The sequence below is a fragment of the Pleurodeles waltl genome, chromosome 6 (assembly GCF_031143425.1).
Source record: "Pleurodeles waltl isolate 20211129_DDA chromosome 6, aPleWal1.hap1.20221129, whole genome shotgun sequence".
In the NCBI taxonomy this organism is placed as follows: Eukaryota; Metazoa; Chordata; class Amphibia; order Caudata; family Salamandridae; genus Pleurodeles; species Pleurodeles waltl.
This window is the reverse complement of record NC_090445.1, coordinates 1,191,125,196-1,191,143,675: the sequence shown is the minus strand read 5'-3', so window position 1 is coordinate 1,191,143,675 and position 18,480 is coordinate 1,191,125,196. Positions and strand designations below refer to the sequence as shown.

At 48.6% G+C, this 18,480-nt stretch overlaps 1 protein-coding gene across 1 annotated transcript in view; it reads left to right on the top strand.

Annotated features, from left to right (window-relative positions):
* Positions 1–14,115: 14,115 nt before the first annotated feature.
* Positions 14,116–18,480, top strand: part of TM9SF3 (transmembrane 9 superfamily member 3) — a 343,971-nt gene continuing 339,606 nt past the window's right edge. The window contains exon 1 of the mRNA XM_069240441.1: positions 14,116–14,229. The gene's annotated coding sequence lies outside the window, so the exon portion shown is untranslated. The remainder of the gene's footprint in view (positions 14,230–18,480) is intronic.

Sequence of the window (18,480 nt, the reverse complement as noted above, 5' to 3'; positions counted from 1 at the left end):
TCTTGCCAGGACTCATCCAGAAGCTGTATTTCTTAGTGTTTAATGAAAAATACTGGTAGAGTGAACTAACTCTGAAATACTCATTGTTTTAATAAAATGCTTAGCAGAGGCTTTCTATGGGAACCGACAGACAGGAGATGAGGTCTCTTGTAAAGTAACTAAGGGGGTCATTACAACATCGGCGGTAAAAGCCGCTTACCGCCGTGCAGAAGACCGCCAACACACCGCCGTGGCCGCGGAAATCCGCCACAGCTATTATGACCCACATCCCGAAATCCGACAAAATTCAGACACCCACACAAATCCGCCAAACCAGAGGTCAGTGATAAACTGACGAAAACAAAACCAACACCGTCACGCCAACAGAAATACGCCCATGCTATCACGACCCACGAATCCACGTGGCGGTCTTTCAACCGCGGTATTCCATTGGCGGTACACATCGCCGCGCTCAAAATACACACACATCTCTAAAACACAGCCACATTGGACAATTCGAAAGACACACACCTGATACACATACACACACCACTCCCACACACTCAATACTATATAATACACACACCCACATCACCCACAAACCCCTACGACAAAAAAATCTGAAAGAAGGCCAGAGAGAGACACCGCCATCCACAAACTAACAGACACCCAACACCATCACCCACACTACTTCCACGCACAAAACACCACACACCACTACAAATCACCACACTTATCACCACATACACCACCCCACACATCACCTACACCACCCCATGGCACGGCAAAGACACCCCAGGTTCTCGGAGGAGGAGCTCAGGGTCATGGTGGAGGAAATCGTACGGGTAGAGCCACAGCTATTTGGATCACAGGTGCAGCACACCTCCATAGCTAGGAAGATGGAGCTATGGCGAAGAATACTCGACAGGGTCAACGCAGTGGGACAACACCCAAGAAATAGGGACGACATCAGGAAGAGGTGGAACGACCTACGGGGGAAGATGCGTTCCGTGGTCTCCAGACACAGCATTGCGGTACAGCGGACTGGCGTCGGACCCCCACCTCCTCCCCCACAACTAACAACATGGGAGGAGCAGGTCTTGACTATCCTGCATCCTCAGGGCCACGCAGGAGTCGGTGGAGGAATGGACTCTGGTAAGTCAAATCTTAACTATCATATCCCCCACCTTACCTGCATGCTATCACAGACCCCCACCCTCACCCCCTCCCCTATCACTCAAACTCCTCACTAATGTACTAATAACACAAACCACCCATCCCAACACCAAGCCCTGCATGACACAACAAAGCATGGACACCCATCACTAAAGCATGCCCACTGCACATATCCATAACACCCCCCTCAACCATCATCACACAAGCCCCCACACAGGAATGCTAGCACTGGGGTACACGCTCACCCACCCATTGCACACCATGACACACACAGATGCAGTAATCATGCCTTTACACCCCTGCAGGACCACTACCAAACGTCACCAGACAGGAGGGTCCAGACATCTCCACCCCACCCACAGAAGAGGCCCACAGTGATGACAGCAGCTCTGTCCAACTGGATCCAGATGACCAGCCCGGACCATCGTGGGCCTCGGGACAGTCGGTTCCCCACACCCAGTCACAGGCCACCACAGACCTTCCACCCTCTGGTAACACCAGCACAGCACCCAACGTCACCAGACAGGAGGGTCCAGACATCTCCACACCACCCACAGAAGAGGCCCACAGTGATGACAGCAGCTCTGTCCAACTGGATCCAGATGACCAGCCCGGACCATTGTGGGCCTCTCGACAGTCGGTTCCCCACACCCAGTCACAGGCCACCACAGACCTTCCACCCTCTGGTAACACCAGCACTGCACCCACCCAGCGGGCCCATACCTCCGTACCCAGGACACGTCAATCAGCTGTGTGTCCACCACTACAGGGAACCCAGCATAACCTACCACCCCAACAACAACAGGGACCTGGGGTCAGTGGTATTGGGCACACGGTCCAGGGGACGGAGGCCCAGGAACACAGCGGAACTGGGAGGGCTGCTGTGCGACATGGGGTGGACAGGCATAGGGAACCTACTCTCCACGAGGCCCTCTCCTCCATCATGGGAGCATACCACCACTCCCAGGAGACGATGGCAACGGTACTGGCCAAGTTTCAGGAGACCCAGCGCCTGCAGGAGGAATAGTATTTGGGCTTCAGGGAGAAACTCAGAACCATCAGCACCGCCCTGGGCACCATCGTAGGGGTGCTGAAGGAGATACTTAACACCAGGAGGGACACTGTGGCACTCCAAGGGGCCCCTGACACTAGCATGGACGATGAACTGCCCACCACCTCCGCCGGCGCTAGTGGACAGGAGGCACTACCACAGGACCACCACACCAGCACCCCACCCCCTGCAGACAGAGAACCACCCCGCAAACGGTCCCTGAGATCCAGGAACAAGACAGAGCACGATGCCAAGACCCCCGCCAAGAAATGAGACCACCCTGATTGTCATCCCACTGTCCCACTTTGTAACCCTGTCCATATTGGAACTGCCCCAGCTCCACTTCCTATGCCCATATGGGCAATGCACCTGTGAGACTAATAGACTGGACTCTGCCATGGACATTCCTCCACCATCACCCCTCACCATTTTACAACCCCCCTCCAATATTTAGCACTGCAATAAACACCCTTGAAGCACAAAACAATCTAGAGTCAGTCTGTGATTTTGAAAATGTGTATTAGCAATGACAGTGACAAAATGCATTCTCAAATGTAATGTCAACATACCTATGTCACACATCTCAAGTTCATGAGGAATCTAAGCAGATAACAATCGTTGGAAACCACACCTGTGAAACCGTAATGGAAATGTACCACTCAGTTACCATATACTGGTTGAAATCGACAGACAGGATAGAGGTAGAAGTGTGAAAGTACTTGTAGTAGGCAGGAATGTATTCTCACCTGTGTGTCACTGGAAATATTGCTGGATAACTGAGTCCCTGTTGTCAATGTCTTCTTCCTCTGCTTCCTCCTCGTCATCACTGTCCACAGGCTCCACAGCTACCACAACCCCGTCATCTGGACCATCCTCCTGCAGAAAAGGCACCTGTCGTCGCAAAGCCAAATTGTGAAGCATACAACAAGCCACGATGATCTGGCACACCTTCCTGGGTGAGTAGAATAGGGAACCACCCGTCATATGGAGGCATCTGAACCTGGCCTTCAGGAGGCCGAAGGTGCGTTCCATCACCCTCCTAGTCCGCCCATGGACCTCATTGTAGCGTTCCTCTGCCCTGGTCCTGGGATTCTTCACTGGGGTCAGTAGCCATGACAGGTTGGGGTAACCAGAGTCCCCTAATAGCCACACCCGGTGCCTCTGGAGTTAACCCATCACATAAGGGATGCTGCTATTCCGCAGGATGTAGGCATCATGCACACAGCCAGGGAACATAGCATTTACCTGGGAGATGTACTGGTGTGCCAAACATACCATCTGTACATTCATGGAATGATAACTCTTCCGGTTCCTGTACACCTGTTCACTCCTGTGGGGGGGGACCAGAGCTACATGGGTCCCATCAATGGCACCTATGATGTTGGGGATATGTCCAAGGGCATAGAAGTCACCTTTCACTGTAGGCAAATCCTCCACCTGAGGGAAAACGATGTAGCTCCGCATGTGTTTCAGCAGGGCAGACAACACTCTGGACAACATGTTGGAAAACATAGGCTGGGACATCCCTGATGCCATGGCCACTGTTGTTTGAAATGACCCACTTGCAAGGAAATGGAGCACTGATAGCACCTACACTTGAGGGGGGATCCCTGTGGGATGGCGGATTGCTGACATCAGGTCTGGCTCCAACTGGGTACACAGTTCCTGGATTGTGGCACTGTCAAACCTGTAGGTGATGATCAAATGTCGCTTCTCCATTGTCAACAGGTCCACAGCGGTCGGTACACCAGAGGATTCCGCCATCTCCTCACATGTCTCAGCGGACAGTGCCTAGGAAGGACAACAGCGACCACAGAGTCAAACAACTCAGAGGTATGTACCCACAGTCTACACAGAACACCATTCATACACAGAATCTGGCCTGTATTTGTGTTGTGCAACAAGGCCTAGGTCTGTGTGACGCAGTTGGTAATTAGGCCATGTGGGCCCCTGAAATGGCAGCTGTCTGACCTCTAAAGTGGGACAATGGGATGTGAGGTAACTGCGCTGGCGTTGTACACCGTCGCGGTAGGCGGTCGAAGACCGTGGCGCAATGCTGCATTGGTTAACATTGGACCCTATGGGTCCCAGGAGCCAATGACGATGTACGCCGGCGGTGATGCTACGCACTGCTGCGGACGTGACCGCCGCGGACGTGACCGCCATTTTCTAGCTGTTCAATCACTCGATACCTGATTTTCAACAGGAGAGGACCTACACTGCAAGTGCTGCTGTGACCTCGGTCTGGAAGAGACAATGGCTCATACGTCTGGGGAAAGGGCCCCTGCCTTCACTGCAGAGGAGTTGGAGAAGCTCGTGGACGGGGTCCTCCCCCAGTACAAGCTACTCTACGGTCCTCCAGACCAACAGGTAAGTACACAGGGAGCACGTTGTATGGGCTATGCCTGTGTGGAGAGGGCTGGTTGTAAGAAGGAAGGGGGCACAGTTCTGCGTGCATGAAGGACTGTGAATGTATGTGCCACATGGCAAGGCTAGGGATGTGGGCCACTCACTTTGACGGTGCAGTTGCTAATGACTTCTCTTCTTCCCCTGTACATTTCATGTAGGTCAGCGCCCACCAGAAGAAGGATATTAGGCGTGCCATCGCCAAGGACGTCCGGACCCTGGGGGTCCACCACAGACGGAGCACCCACTGCCGGAAAAGATGGGAGGACATTCGCCGCTGGAGCAAGAAGACGGCGGAGGCTCAGCTGAGGATGGCCTTCCAACGTAGGAGGGGTGCCCGTCGAACCATGACCCCCCTGATGTTCAGGATCCTGGCGGTGGCCTACCCTGAGTTGGATGGGCGCTTGAGGGCATCACAGCATACACAAGGGGGTGAGTACAACATCATTCAGCGGACTTTGCGTGCAGTGAAGGTGTCTGGGTGGGGGAGGAGGGCTGTGGGTTTCCCTATGCCAGGTCGAGTTCCGTAGGCTAGGCCCCTCTGTAATGCAGGCCATGTGGCACCCCACCCCACCTCTGTAGAGTGCCAAGTACAGGTATACATGCCCCTGTGTCATCTATGTGTGCAGATGGCGAACATAGCCATGTAGGCCATATCCCAGGAATTGCATCTGTAGAGCCCAACAGCGCGGCGTAGTGCAGGGGGCTGCTGTGTCTGTATTGTCCGCCAACGGTAGCGGTAAGCCATGCACTCAACCTGTCTTCCTTCTGTCGTCCCCCCACTTTTTGTGGTCTCCCTGTTCTTGTGTGCATCTGCATCATCAGGCGGAGGTACAGTGGCACCGGAGCACGAGGGAGCTGCATCCCACATGGCCTTGGAGGGCCACACCACGGACTCAGAATACACCAGTGGGACGGAGGGCGAGGGGAGCTTCACGGCGGTCACAGGATCTGCAACCAGCGACACGGACTCGTCCTCCGATGGGAGCTCCCTTGTGGTGGCGGCAAAATCTGTGCCCCCCACTTCTACAGGTACAGCCGCCACCCCCCCTACCAGCACCGCCCTCCCAGCAGCCCCTCAGCCTTCGCCCCATGCCTGCTCACCCAGGAGGGTGGGCATCACCTTCGCCCCAGGCACCTTAGCCCCTACCCCTGTCACCTCTGCTGCCCTCAGTGAGGAGGCCATTGACCTCCTCAGGTCACTCACTGTTGGGCAGTCTACCATTTTGAATGTCATCCAGGGTGTAGAAAGGGAAATGCAACACACAAATGCATTCCTGGAGGGCATTCATTCTGGTTAGGCTGCCCTTCATCGAACCCTGCAAACTCTGGCCTCAGCACTGATGGCAGCCATTGTCCCTGTGTCTAGCCTCCCTCCTCCAACTTCCTCCACCCAGACCCAATCCCCTGTACCCCAGCCTATCCCAAGCACACCATCAGACCAGCCTGCACACACCTCACCACACAAGGGAAGCTAAGGCAAACATAAGCACCACACATCCCACAGGCACTCATGCAAGCATCACACACATACAGACACAGCAACATCCACTGCCTCCACTGTGTCCTCCTCCTCGTCGTCTCCCTCCTCCCTCCCAGTCTCGTCTACACTCTCACCTGCATGCACTACCACTACAGCCACTACGTCCCGCACCAGCACACCCACCACCACACCCCGCTCACGTGCACTCACCACCCCCACTACCATTTACACGTTCCCTGTGTCCTCTCCCAGTGTGTCTGTGACGCCCCCTCCCAAAGTACACAAACGCAGGCACACACCCACCCAACAGCCATCCACCTCACGACAGCCTCCAGCGCATGCACCTTCACCCAAAGTCACCAAACGCACACCTCCTACAACCACTACCTCTTCCTCCACTCCCAAACCCCCTCCAGCTACCCGTCCCAGTGTTCCTAAGAAACTTTTCCTGACCAAGTTTGACCTCTTTCCTACCCACCCTCCAATTCATAGGTCCCGTACTAGTACCTCAGCCAAAAAATCTCCGGGACCAGTGGTGCCTGTTGTTACAGGTATGTGGAGTGCACCGGGCACCAGGGCAGCCAGTGTGACACGGAGCCACAGCACAGCCAGTCCCCCCCCTGTGAAGCACCAGAAGTTGGACAGCGCCCGGCGGGAGAGGGTGAAGGCTCCAGCCGCAAAGCCGCTCACAAGGGTCCCAGGGGGAGTGTCGACTCAGCTGTGACTCCTCCCAAGGTGGGGAAGGGGCAGAAGAAATCGCCAAAGTCTGGGAGGAGCAGCACGGCGGAGAAGACCGCTATCATCCCCGCTGCCCAGGAGGCCACCGCCAGCCCAATCGTCACTGGCCAGGAGGCCACCGCCAGAGTTAGTGCCCAGGAGGGCAGCCCGATCATCACTGGCCAGGAGGCCACCGCCAGAGTCAGTGCCCAGGAGGCCACCGCCAGCCACAGCCCAGCTGCCCAGGAGGGCCCCGGCAGCCACAGCCCAGCTGCCCAATAAAGGACCGCCAGCCCCAGCCCTGCTGGGCAATGAAGGACCGCCATGGCAAGCTCCGCTGAACAGGGCAATCACCGCTAAACAGGGCAAGCACAGCTGAACAGGTCAGAAACTGCAAACTCAAGCACCGCTGAACATGGAAAAGACCGCCATGGCAAGCACCGCTAACCAGGGCAAGCACCTCTGAACAGGTCAGGAACTGCAAACTCAAGCACCTCTGAACAGGGCAAAGACCGCCATGGCAAGCACCGCTGAACAGGGCAAGCACCACTGAACAGGTCAGGAACTGCAAACTCAAGCACCGCTGAACAGGGCAAAAACCGCCATGGCAAGCACCGCTGAACAGGGCAAGCACCGCTGAATAGGTCAGGAACTGCAAACGCAAGCACCGCTGAACAGGGCAAAGACCGCCATGGCAAGCTCCACTGAACATGGCAATGACCGCCAACTCAAGCCCCGCTAGCCCATGGGCGGCAGGGGCAGAGACGCAACTGGGACCGTCACGGGGTGAGTGATGCACTCTGGGCACCAGTCCCCCTCCAGAACCAGTGGAGACATGCATCCACTACCTCTGTCCTTCACAGGATGAAGCACTCTGGGCACCAGTCCCCCTCCAGAACCAGTGGAGACATGCATCCACTACCTCTGTCCTTCACAGGATGAAGCACTCTGGGCACCAGTCCCCCTCCAGAACCTGTGGAGACTGTTATCCACTTGAGAGACTGTGGCTTTGCACTCCCCAGGATGGTACAGTGGGCAAACCACCCACTGTAGAGACTTGAGAGACTGTGGCTTTGCACTCCCCAGGATACATCAATGGGCATGGAGCCCCCTCGTGGATCTGGCGTGGTGCACTCATCCGGCTGAGGTGCCCCCCCTTCCCCCTGAGGTGCCTGTTGTATTTCTATCTGATGCCCCTCGCCCATGCATTTTGGGCCCAGTGGTCCACGGACAATGAATGGTGCATTACCTGCACTACTAATAGTGGTGTATATTTTGTTTAATGTGTACTTATATATATATGTATTTATTTGGTTACTGTATTTTTATATATTACAATGGTTCCACTCATTTCCTTTTGCTTTGCATTCTTCCGGGGGGTTGGGGGTTGTTACTGTAATGTTTGGATATGCATTGGTGTGTGTGTTGTAGTGGGTGAGGGTCGGGGTGGAGGTGTTGCATGTGTGTGTCCCTGTCTTTTGCCTCCCCCTCCCCTATGTCGTAGGTGCAGTACTCACCGTTGTCTTCGCTGCCGGCGTTGATGATCGTCGTATAGGAGCAGGAAGACTAGTGCAGGAAGAATATGGAGTTCTGGCTTCATGGTGTCATCGTTCCTCGTGGAGTGTGTAGAGGTGAGCGTTTTCCCTTTGAAATTCCTGTTTCCGCCATGTTTTTATCCGCGGTGAATTCGCCCCGGAAAAGGTGGCGGATTGGCAGGTTGTGATACTCTGGGCGGTACTTTGTCTCCCGCCTGTCTGTTGGCGGTGACCGCCGCGCTGTTTGTCTGTAACGCCGTGGCGGTCGGAGTGTTAAAGTGGCTGTCTTTGTTGGCGGTTTCCGCCACAGTCATAATTCCCATTTTTTTACCGCCAGCCTGTTGGCGGTCTTACCGCCACTTTAACACCGTCCGCCAGGGTAGTAATGACCACCTAAATGTGTGTAAAGTGTGCAAAGTGTTCCTTCTCAGGAAGCGAACAATGAAGACACTGACTGGAGACAAAGATGCAACAAAATTGATACCTGACGAGCCGGATGATGAGAACATCAGAAAGCAGACCAATCAACGACATGTGAACTGTGAAATATTAGAATTCATAGATTTGGTAAAGGGACAACTATAATTAGAGTAATAACGTACGCTTAATTGACCAATTGGAAATTTAGGCATGATTTGGGGAACTTTGAAATAACAACATGACAGAGGGAAAAGACTTCAGACTTATCCTGATTTTTGTGAGGCGATATTGAGAAGTGGAGATTCGAGATTCTGTAATTGGGCTCGTACTCTATGAGAGCCTGATGTTTTGCTGTTCGACTGATGACCTGAAGACGAAAACTGATTCTGCTTGCTGACCCATTTCTTTCTAGGTACCATTTGTGCTGACTTAGTGATTTCTGTAGGTAGATGTTTTCCAAATTTGTGATTTAAATTGTTTGCATGAAGCCCCACCTGCTGATGCTAATTGGTGTTAGCTAAGGTTACTCATGTGACGACTGACAAATTACAGGGACAAATGATTGACGGACTATCTTGCTGAACTTCATGGATGTCATAGTTTTACTGAATTGGGTTTTATTAATGTCTTGTGTTGATGCCTTAGAATGCCTTTTTGATTCAAGCTTTGATTAGATCATGTCTTCTGCGACTTGCTGATTGACAAGTGCTATTAGAATTGTTTGATTAGAGGTGATGATTAAAATTCATGATTTAGTATTATTAGCGAATAAGGAATAAACTTATTAAACATATAATCAAGGTGTGGTTATGCATGACTGAAGAGTCACGGTGTATGAAATTTACTGATTCCATTGATTCTAAATTTGACTAATGGTTATTGACTATTGTGTGTTGATTACTGATTCTGTACGAAAACTATGGTAGGACCACCCTATACGAATCAAAAGGTTCATCGACCTATACTCGTCCTCTTGTACGTTTACTTATTAAGGACCGACGCGCTAACAGTTATGGTAGCAGACTGATGGTTTGTTTCTGTAGGGGTTTGCCATAGGTGTCTGACACGTAGTGACAGGTGTTGACAGTTGTGTTAGGAGACTGATGGACAGGTGTTCCTAGTTATGGTAATAGTTTGAAGATTGATTCCTTTGAGAATTTAGTATTATTGAAATTTGGATTTTGTTTTTCAAAATGGTATTTATAGAGAGAATGATGTTCCCTTCAGCCCAGAAATGACTTTGCCAGATCCTGGATCCTGCTAGAAGTGTTAGGTATGTTCCCGGCGTTCCAGTGGTAGAGTGAGAGAGATAGGTTGCGCTTACACAGCTTATTCAAATCGCAGGTGAATTGTGACATATGTGAGGGAATTTAGGGAGTCTGCGTACTCTAGATGAAGTTTTAGTAGGTGTGAGTACTCCGCAGTATGAGAGTCGGGAAGTCGTCAAACCTCATATGTGTGTGGCGCTTTGTGCTCAAAAATCTGTCCAAAGGTTTAAAAAAGAAGTCACAAAATTGTGACAAAGGTTCAAGTATGGATCCAATTCCAGATACTATAGGACGGCCAGGGGAGGTCTTGGGGTTTATGGACTTTTGGAAGGATGTAAAAATATGGAGTCACTGGTCTGTTATTGCACAGAAAACTCCCTTCCTTATCTGTGATCCACCCATTCGTCAATGCTTCTTCCACCAAAATGTAATCTCCCTCAGGATATTCCTAGTGGGATCTATAGTCAAAATCTTATAGTTTCGGTCATTGGATAAGAGCCTTAAACATTCCTGGTGGACAGTATTAGACAAACCAACTCCACCAACTCACAATACAGACATTGGTGATTTTTTATTCAACCATGAACAGCGATGGATTTATCGAATCCGGAGTCATATTCAGGGTTTGAATGATGAAATGCACTGGCTCCAATTGAACTGCCCCTGATTTGTCCACCAGAGGGAAGGGACAGAACACATGATAACGAGGGCACCCGTCAGTGGTGACCAGATGCATAATAGAGGGAGCGACTATTACTGTTTCTTAACGAGGAGCCATTAGCCCTGGTATATGGAAAAAATTCCACCAATAAAATAACCCCCCTTTCTGGTTTTTGGATCCCTTTAGATGAAGCACCACAAACCCCTCCCACATACATGTTTGGGTGTATACGCATGAACTCATGCACATAAACATAGGTATGGATATATAACTGTGCATGTGCACAGATGTATTTGTCACCATACTTATGAGTATAGAACTACCTTCCTTTAAAGGTTATGTTGCCCTATTATTGGGTGTTGATCGTTAATCAACAGTTTGGGATCCCATTATTTTGGGTCAACGATCCAAATAAAATGCACATTATAATTCCTTTGTCAAAATTTCTTAGATAACTTTTTGGGTTTCCTGCTTTTGAATGCGTTTCCTTTAATATAACTACATTCTCACCCAATATGGCCCACATGTGACGCCATGCCATATACTTCTAATATGGCCGCCATTGTGGCTCGTGGAAACAAAGACAATAACCAGTCTAGTGGACTGGATACAGTGACGGTGTGACTAGGACGTGACACCGTCATGGAACAGCATGTAAGATGGGTGTGCGCCGGTCCACATTTCTACATGGAGCCGGGCGGTGGTGAACAAGCAGCAATGGTCCCTTGTCAAAGTAAGGAGCAGGGGGAGGCATGAGGAGCGTGAGGACTCTTGTTTATGATATGGGAGGGATCGCAGGGGTCCTCGATATTGTTGCTGGCTGCCCAGATAGAAAAACAACACTTCTGGGAGCACATATTCAGTATCTATAGGGGTCGGTGGACACGAAAATGTATCCTTTGCTATTTTGGATAATTTCTGACATAGACCTGTGACGAGGATATAAACTATATGTTTTGTTTCTCATGTAGTGTGTGACTACTGGGTGGTGCTTCCACCCGGCGCTGATTAAATCCAAATGTCAATGAAAACTCAGTGAGTGACAACCGCTGGCTTTTATAGAACCGATGTGAGGGTGTTTGAGCCTTGGTGATAGTGATAAGTCACAGAGGATCCGTGAGATGTTAAGAACCCTGAGTATAAATTATGGATAAGGGGAAAAAGTTTGCACGCAATTTAAAATTTGTGAATACCTAATGGTATGGATAAAAGTGAATATACTTTTCCCCAAGTCAAACAGAACATATTTGTTTGTGTGAATTTGTGTTTCTTTATCTCTGTATTACAGATAACCGAGAGTGTGTGTACAGACAGGGAGAAGTACTCCCTGACATATGAACGGTATGAAACCCTGATCAAAGGACAGGTAGGGGATAATCATAACAGAGCAGTACGAAGGTCCTGATGAAGGCCGTGTGGCCCAAAGGGGCAGTGAAAAACAGCCGAAACGTGTTGACACATAAACAGATACTGGGGTGAACAGGTCATGAGTTCCTGAGATCACCAACAGGGGTATATTTTTTAATCCTGCCCAGGCGGTACTATAATAAAGATTTGAGAGTGACTGATCTGAGACAGTTTTATAAGTCTGTTGTTCGTCCTTGGTACCCGTGCTTGATGTTGTTTATTTGTTGTGTGACATTTTATGTTCCCCCAAACTTTCTGCTCCACTCCGACATGGGATTGTGTTGGAGTGTGTTAGCATTACACACTAAGTAAGTACACCGTTCCAAAATAACTGGAACGGCTCTCTAGCCAGTACTGATGATTTTACAGATTGGGTCAATACACTCAACCCATACCTGAAATTCACCTCCACAGTGTCAATTTCCTAGACTTACTGATTACGATTCATAATGGTAAATTATCCACCAGCACATATACAAACCCAACAGACTGAAACAGTCTCCTGACATATGACAGTCATCACCCTAAATGCTCATGTGATAATTTGCCGTTTGGCCAATTCTTACGGTTACGACGCAATTGCAGTTCAGCACAGGTGTACAATATTCAAGCTAATGACCTACAAACAAAATTACTAGCACAACACTATCCCCAGCAGATTGTCAACCGAGCTCGCAAGAGAGCTAGAAACAACAACTGTGAAGCCTTGCTCCAAACTAACACTAGGGATACCAGCAGGACACTGACCTGTGTGTCCACATTTACCCCCCTACCGAATGAGATCAAGAAACTGATTAACAAGAGATGGCAGATTCTTACTAGTGGGGGTACTTCTATCCCCAGACCTCTCTTCACTTTTAAGCAATCTCAAAATATTAAGGATTTGATAATACATACTCGCCCGAAAGGCACCGTGCAGTCACAGATGACACTTTGGAATCTTCCCCCGGTGGTGGGTCATTATCCTTGTGGTCACTGCAACGTCTGTTCATTGACAAGTCATGCCAAGATCCTTGATTTGGAACCTATAGGCCAATGGCGCCTCACTAAGCATACCAATTGTAACACGAAGAATTGTGTCTACATGATTACTTGTCCTTGTGGTCTGCGATATGTCGGGATGGCTTCCAGACCTGTCAAAATATGGATCAATGAACATAGGAGTAACATTATGTGTGGACTTGTCACCACAAAATTATGCGCTTATTTTCTTGATGCACCTCATAGTCCAGACGACCTACGTTGGGTGGTCCTGGAATCCCCTAGATTCATCAATGACTCCTCACGCTCACTGTTCAGACTTGAACAACGTTGGGTGTTCAAGCTCCATACGAATATCAGTGGATTGAACGATGACATCCCTTGGGTCATGCTGTCCCAATAGTTTTGTTTTTGGATCTTTAGACGGGTCATGTTTATGATCATAAGTGAATCCAACCTATTTGGTCCCACAGTACTAGCTTCCTAGGTCTGCTTCCTTTGATAACCTGACTGGCTTCACGCGGTCCTAAGACGAGCCAAGGGTACATGCCATCAGCTTGACTTCGTATACCTCCCTTTCCTGTTATATATTAGAGCTTATTATGAGCGATTATAAAGGAAATTGAAGGTCTCTACAGGTTCCTATTAAATCATCAACTGCCCACAGGTTGACACTACACCTCTAATGGCTAGTATTAAGTTATTTACTAGCAAGGGGCATACGCCATCACCTCGACTATATTACTTGTCTTATGTTAGACCTCTTTTATAAAATATTATTCTTTAAATATTATTTTTTCATAAAGAAATTAATAAAAGAGGAATTTAAAAGTCTTAAAAGGTTTTCTTTTAAACCAATTGTACACAGGACTATTGCATATCCCGATCGGCACACATTGAAGTTGCCTTCTCTAACATGGCCGCCATCATCCTTTCTTTTGTTTGCCCTTCATTTATTTTTATGGCCTAGGTTGAAACGAAGCGTGGATAGTCCGTTTTTAGTTTCGACTGGACTGCCTCACGTGACGCGGAAGAACGTTGTCTCCCCGTCCCATTCACCTAAATATAAGCCAGCACTCCTGGTTTTCATTTTTTGGGAGAGCACGCCGGGGTAGGTGACACCGACGGCGATCGGCACAGAAGAAGTAAGTGAAGCGCCCGCCCCCCTTCCCCCGCTACCATACCGGCAATTCAAGGATCTCCAGTTTATGCTCGGGAGAGTTCCGCATATTGGGGACTCCCCCTAAGCCAATACATATACGGAGATGAGAACTTTTTATATTAACATTTTTGGGTGGATTGGGAGCTTAGACCCCTCTGACATCGGTGACTACTACATTAATTTTGATGCACTCAGCCATAATTTCTGGATGTATATTACAGATTCAACCATATAAAAGGTACCTACAATTTAGATTGGGTTACCCACCTACATGTGGTGTAATCAACCGGCATGCCAATTAAGTGATCCATTTCAGGAGTTTGGACATGAGAAAGTTAGAGTGTTTTCACTCAATCAATAGTGTCGATTGGTGAACCCCTCACTTTATTATATTGGTTGAAACATAATAAGATTCATTCCCTTGGTTTAATGTGTTATGCTTTATCTTTTTTATTAGTAGTGACCGCTTGTGGCATGCTACTTCCCAAGGGGCCCCCCCAATGACGAGGGATGGTAAGCGCATGATTCTGCTTTTTTAATATGATGGGTCACCACCCCCCTATATCACATTGGTTCACCACGGGTGTTTTGATCATTAACCGTGTATATTGATTGTATTTTGTTTTCTAGGGTGACCTTTTTTGTTCATTGACAGACAGCTTACTAGAATGTAAGTGCTGTACGTTATTAATACATACACAAAGTAGTTTTGTATTCATTTCACATTTACTTACTCTTATCCGAGTATAAGTCAGGAGAAGTTTTTCATTGGTCCTGAAGAAGCGTCATAGGATCTGTATAGACCACTGCATGCGAAACATGTTGACCATGCCTTAGGGGATAGGTGATAATTTCCCATATCCCCGTGTTGAGTCAGAAAGTGGTTGAGCATGAACTCTCATTTTCCACTTTCCTTTTGTTTTTAATCTTGGTCTTAGCCCCTTCCCTCTGGCACATTAAACAGTGCTGTTTCCTGTGGGGCCAAGAACCAAATTTAACTTATTACTCTCCTGCTAGAATGAGTGCCTGACCTCTGTAACTCTCCAGTGAGTGTTTACTATAACGGCAGCCATATTGTTTTAAAAGATCTCCGGCAAAGAGCCCCCTAACGGGGAGCCCGTCAGATATTGCAGTGCCAGTCTGACGAGGAGCAACCCGATGATGAAGCATGACATCCATTGGGATGTGTGAGGGCTCTTGCTCCTGAACATTCCTGTTCCCCTAGATTTAGTTATTTTGGAACTGTGTACTTACTTAGTATGTGATTAGTCAATTTGGGAGACTGTACACTGGACCATAAACCTCCCTGTCCCTCCTATTGTCGGTGTGTTAGCATTAGCCCGATGATGAAGCATGCCACAACTTGTGGGTGAGGGCAGTTTTTTCATAACTGGTGATTACCCCTGTTGGGGATAATGATGCACTGGTTGTTTCCTGTCCTATAGTGTTATTGATTGAGATTTTGGGAGGTCGGGCAGGGTAATTTTTCCTCTCACCCCTTTTTGAGTGTTTTAGACAAATTACAGGACCAGAACAAGAAAAGGAGTAAGGAAGAACTGAAGCTGAACCTGAGCTCGTTGAGGGCGGTTCTCTCATCCCTGTGAGAGACTAAAGTAAAGACCTCCAGGAGGGTGCAGAGGAACCTATCGCAACTGAACCAGCAGGAGAGACAAGTACTGAGGGGGCTCTCCCAGAAGCAGATGATTCTAAGAGACAATCAGAGCAAGTGCCAGACCAAGAAGGGGGAGGAATCGAGCAGGATCAAAGTCAAGGTGATGTCACTTCTCCTGAACCTGTTGCAAGTCCATCAAGAGAAAACACTACAGAAAAGGAAAAGGGTGCAAGTCCAATCCTGAAGAGAATACTAACAGAAGGTACACGAAAAGGAGATAAGTGGCCGAATTCACAAATGGCGAAAAGGAAAGAGGTGATAGTCGATCAAACAATAGAGGAAGAAATAGACACTACGAGGAAAGAAGAACTGAGTGAAGGAGAGTTGAGTGGTGATCCAAAGTTGAAAAGAAAGAGAAAAGCAAGTCGAAGCCAGGCAGGTCCTGAATGGGCATATGCAACTTCAAACGAATGGCAACACAAGTTTATGTCTTTTTGTTTTGATAGGGAAGTTCCGAGTCAGTATTTTGAAGTGACCTGAAGGAAATTGATGAGCCGAACTATTGAAACAATCTGAGAAATATTTTTGAGAAAGAGACGGGTGAAATAACAGGATAAGACATTGATAACCTGATTTGATATTTGAAACTGATTTTGACAAAGCTGCTAACCAACTTTGAGAAGGAGAAGAGTTCCAGGAAGTGAAAATGAACTGCTGAAGAATTGTTTTTATTTTTATTTTGCTGCACTTTTCTAAAGTTACTTCTGCTTTCTGATTCTTTACAGATCATGGCTGATGTAGATAAGCGAATTAGGGTTGTTAGGTGCTGTAAATATATGAGCATTGATTTGGCAATTATGTGTGGGATATTGTTTATAGTGTTGATTGTGAGAATGTCTGTTCTTGACGCAAAAGGAGCCAACCATAATTCTGCTTTTGAGACTACTACATTAACTGCTTTAGAAAGATTTAAGTTAGACGAGAAGTATTTGCATGACTTTACTAATGTTCAAGAAGAGCCTTCTTCTAGTTTTTTCTATCGCTTATTGAGTATGTTGAGACAATGGATGCAAAGGATTGTCTAGTGTGTATGCAGATTCCTTCATCAGTCGAGGAAGGAGTCACTTACCACAGTTTTCCCCTAACATATGGGATAAGTTGTAGTCTGTTACTAACAAGATTCTATAATCAAGAGTGCATTCAATATTTTTACTCCAATCATGATGTTGTGTTTTCGTTTGTTCCTATTATTAGGTATTTGAGTAGACTAGCTAAGGATGATAACATAGAATTAGTTAGAGGATTCTGTGAACCTACACTAACGTTTGGGACTGCTCATGCTCATGAAAATAATCTCACATGCTTGCTTACACTTTTACATAAGAGCTTCTTAGATCACACTGATGACAGGAGAAAGGCACTTAAGGAGAGATTACAAAAAGGATTAGAGAAGAGAACTTCTCAAAATGATTATGTTTACACTGCAATTAAAATGTAAAGAAAATTAGCTTTAGATGCATTGCACGTAGGGAAGCTTTGTATACATAGGCCTAAATCACACACTGACACTTTATTTGTGGGTACGAGTGAATGTAGGCATGTGTTTTTGTTTCAGAGTAAATGGACATTTATGTTGAATGGACAAGACCCTGACAATCATGCAGGCAGGACCAACACTCTACCCGAGAACTATCAACCTTCTATGGCAGTGAATCCTTCCCCTTCACTTTCTGACTTGGACTGACTAACTGACCCTAAGGAAGCGATGTCCAATGTAGCAATCAAGGTGAGTCAAGCAGAAAGCATAGGGAATTTAATAATCACCCCTCAAATGAGAACTAAGGCAACAAATATTTCCCCAAAACTTAACATTATGGGCCTCATTATGACCCTGGCGGGCGGCGGAGGCCACCCGCCAGGATGCCGCCCTCCAAAATACCGCGCCGCGGTCAAAAGACTGCGGCGGGTATTACAAGTTTTCCCCTGGGCTGGCGGGCGGTTGCTGAAAAACCGCCCGCCAGCCCAGGGGAAAACGACCTTCCCACGAGGATGCCGGCTCGTAATCGAGCCGGCGGAGTGGGAAGGTGCGACGGGTGCAGTGGCACCCATCGCGTATTTCAGTGTCTGCAAGGCAGACACAGAAATACTTTGCGGGGCCCTCTTACGGGGGCCCCTGCCGTGCCCATGCCATTGGCATGGGCACGGCAGGGGCCCCCAGGGGCCCCGCGACCCCCCCTACCGCCATCCTGTTCATGGCGGCTTTCCCGCCATGAACAGGATGGCGGTAGGGGGGGTCCGAATCCTCATGGCTGCGGAGCGCGCTCCGCAGCCATGGAGGATTCACACGAGCAGCGGAAAGTCAGCGGGAGACCGCTGACTTTCCGCTTCTGACCGCGGCTGAACCGCCGCGGTCAGAATGCTCGTTGGAGCACCGCCAGCCTGTTGGCGGTGCTCCCGTGGTCGGTGGCCCTGGCGGCCACCGGACGCCAGGGTTAGAATGACCCTCTATGTCTTGGAACGTTGCAGGAATAGACCAGAAGCTAGAGGACCCTGAATGGGTTAGTTTTATTAATAAGCAAAATGTATGTCTATTCCAGGAAACTTGGGCTGCAGAATTGAACC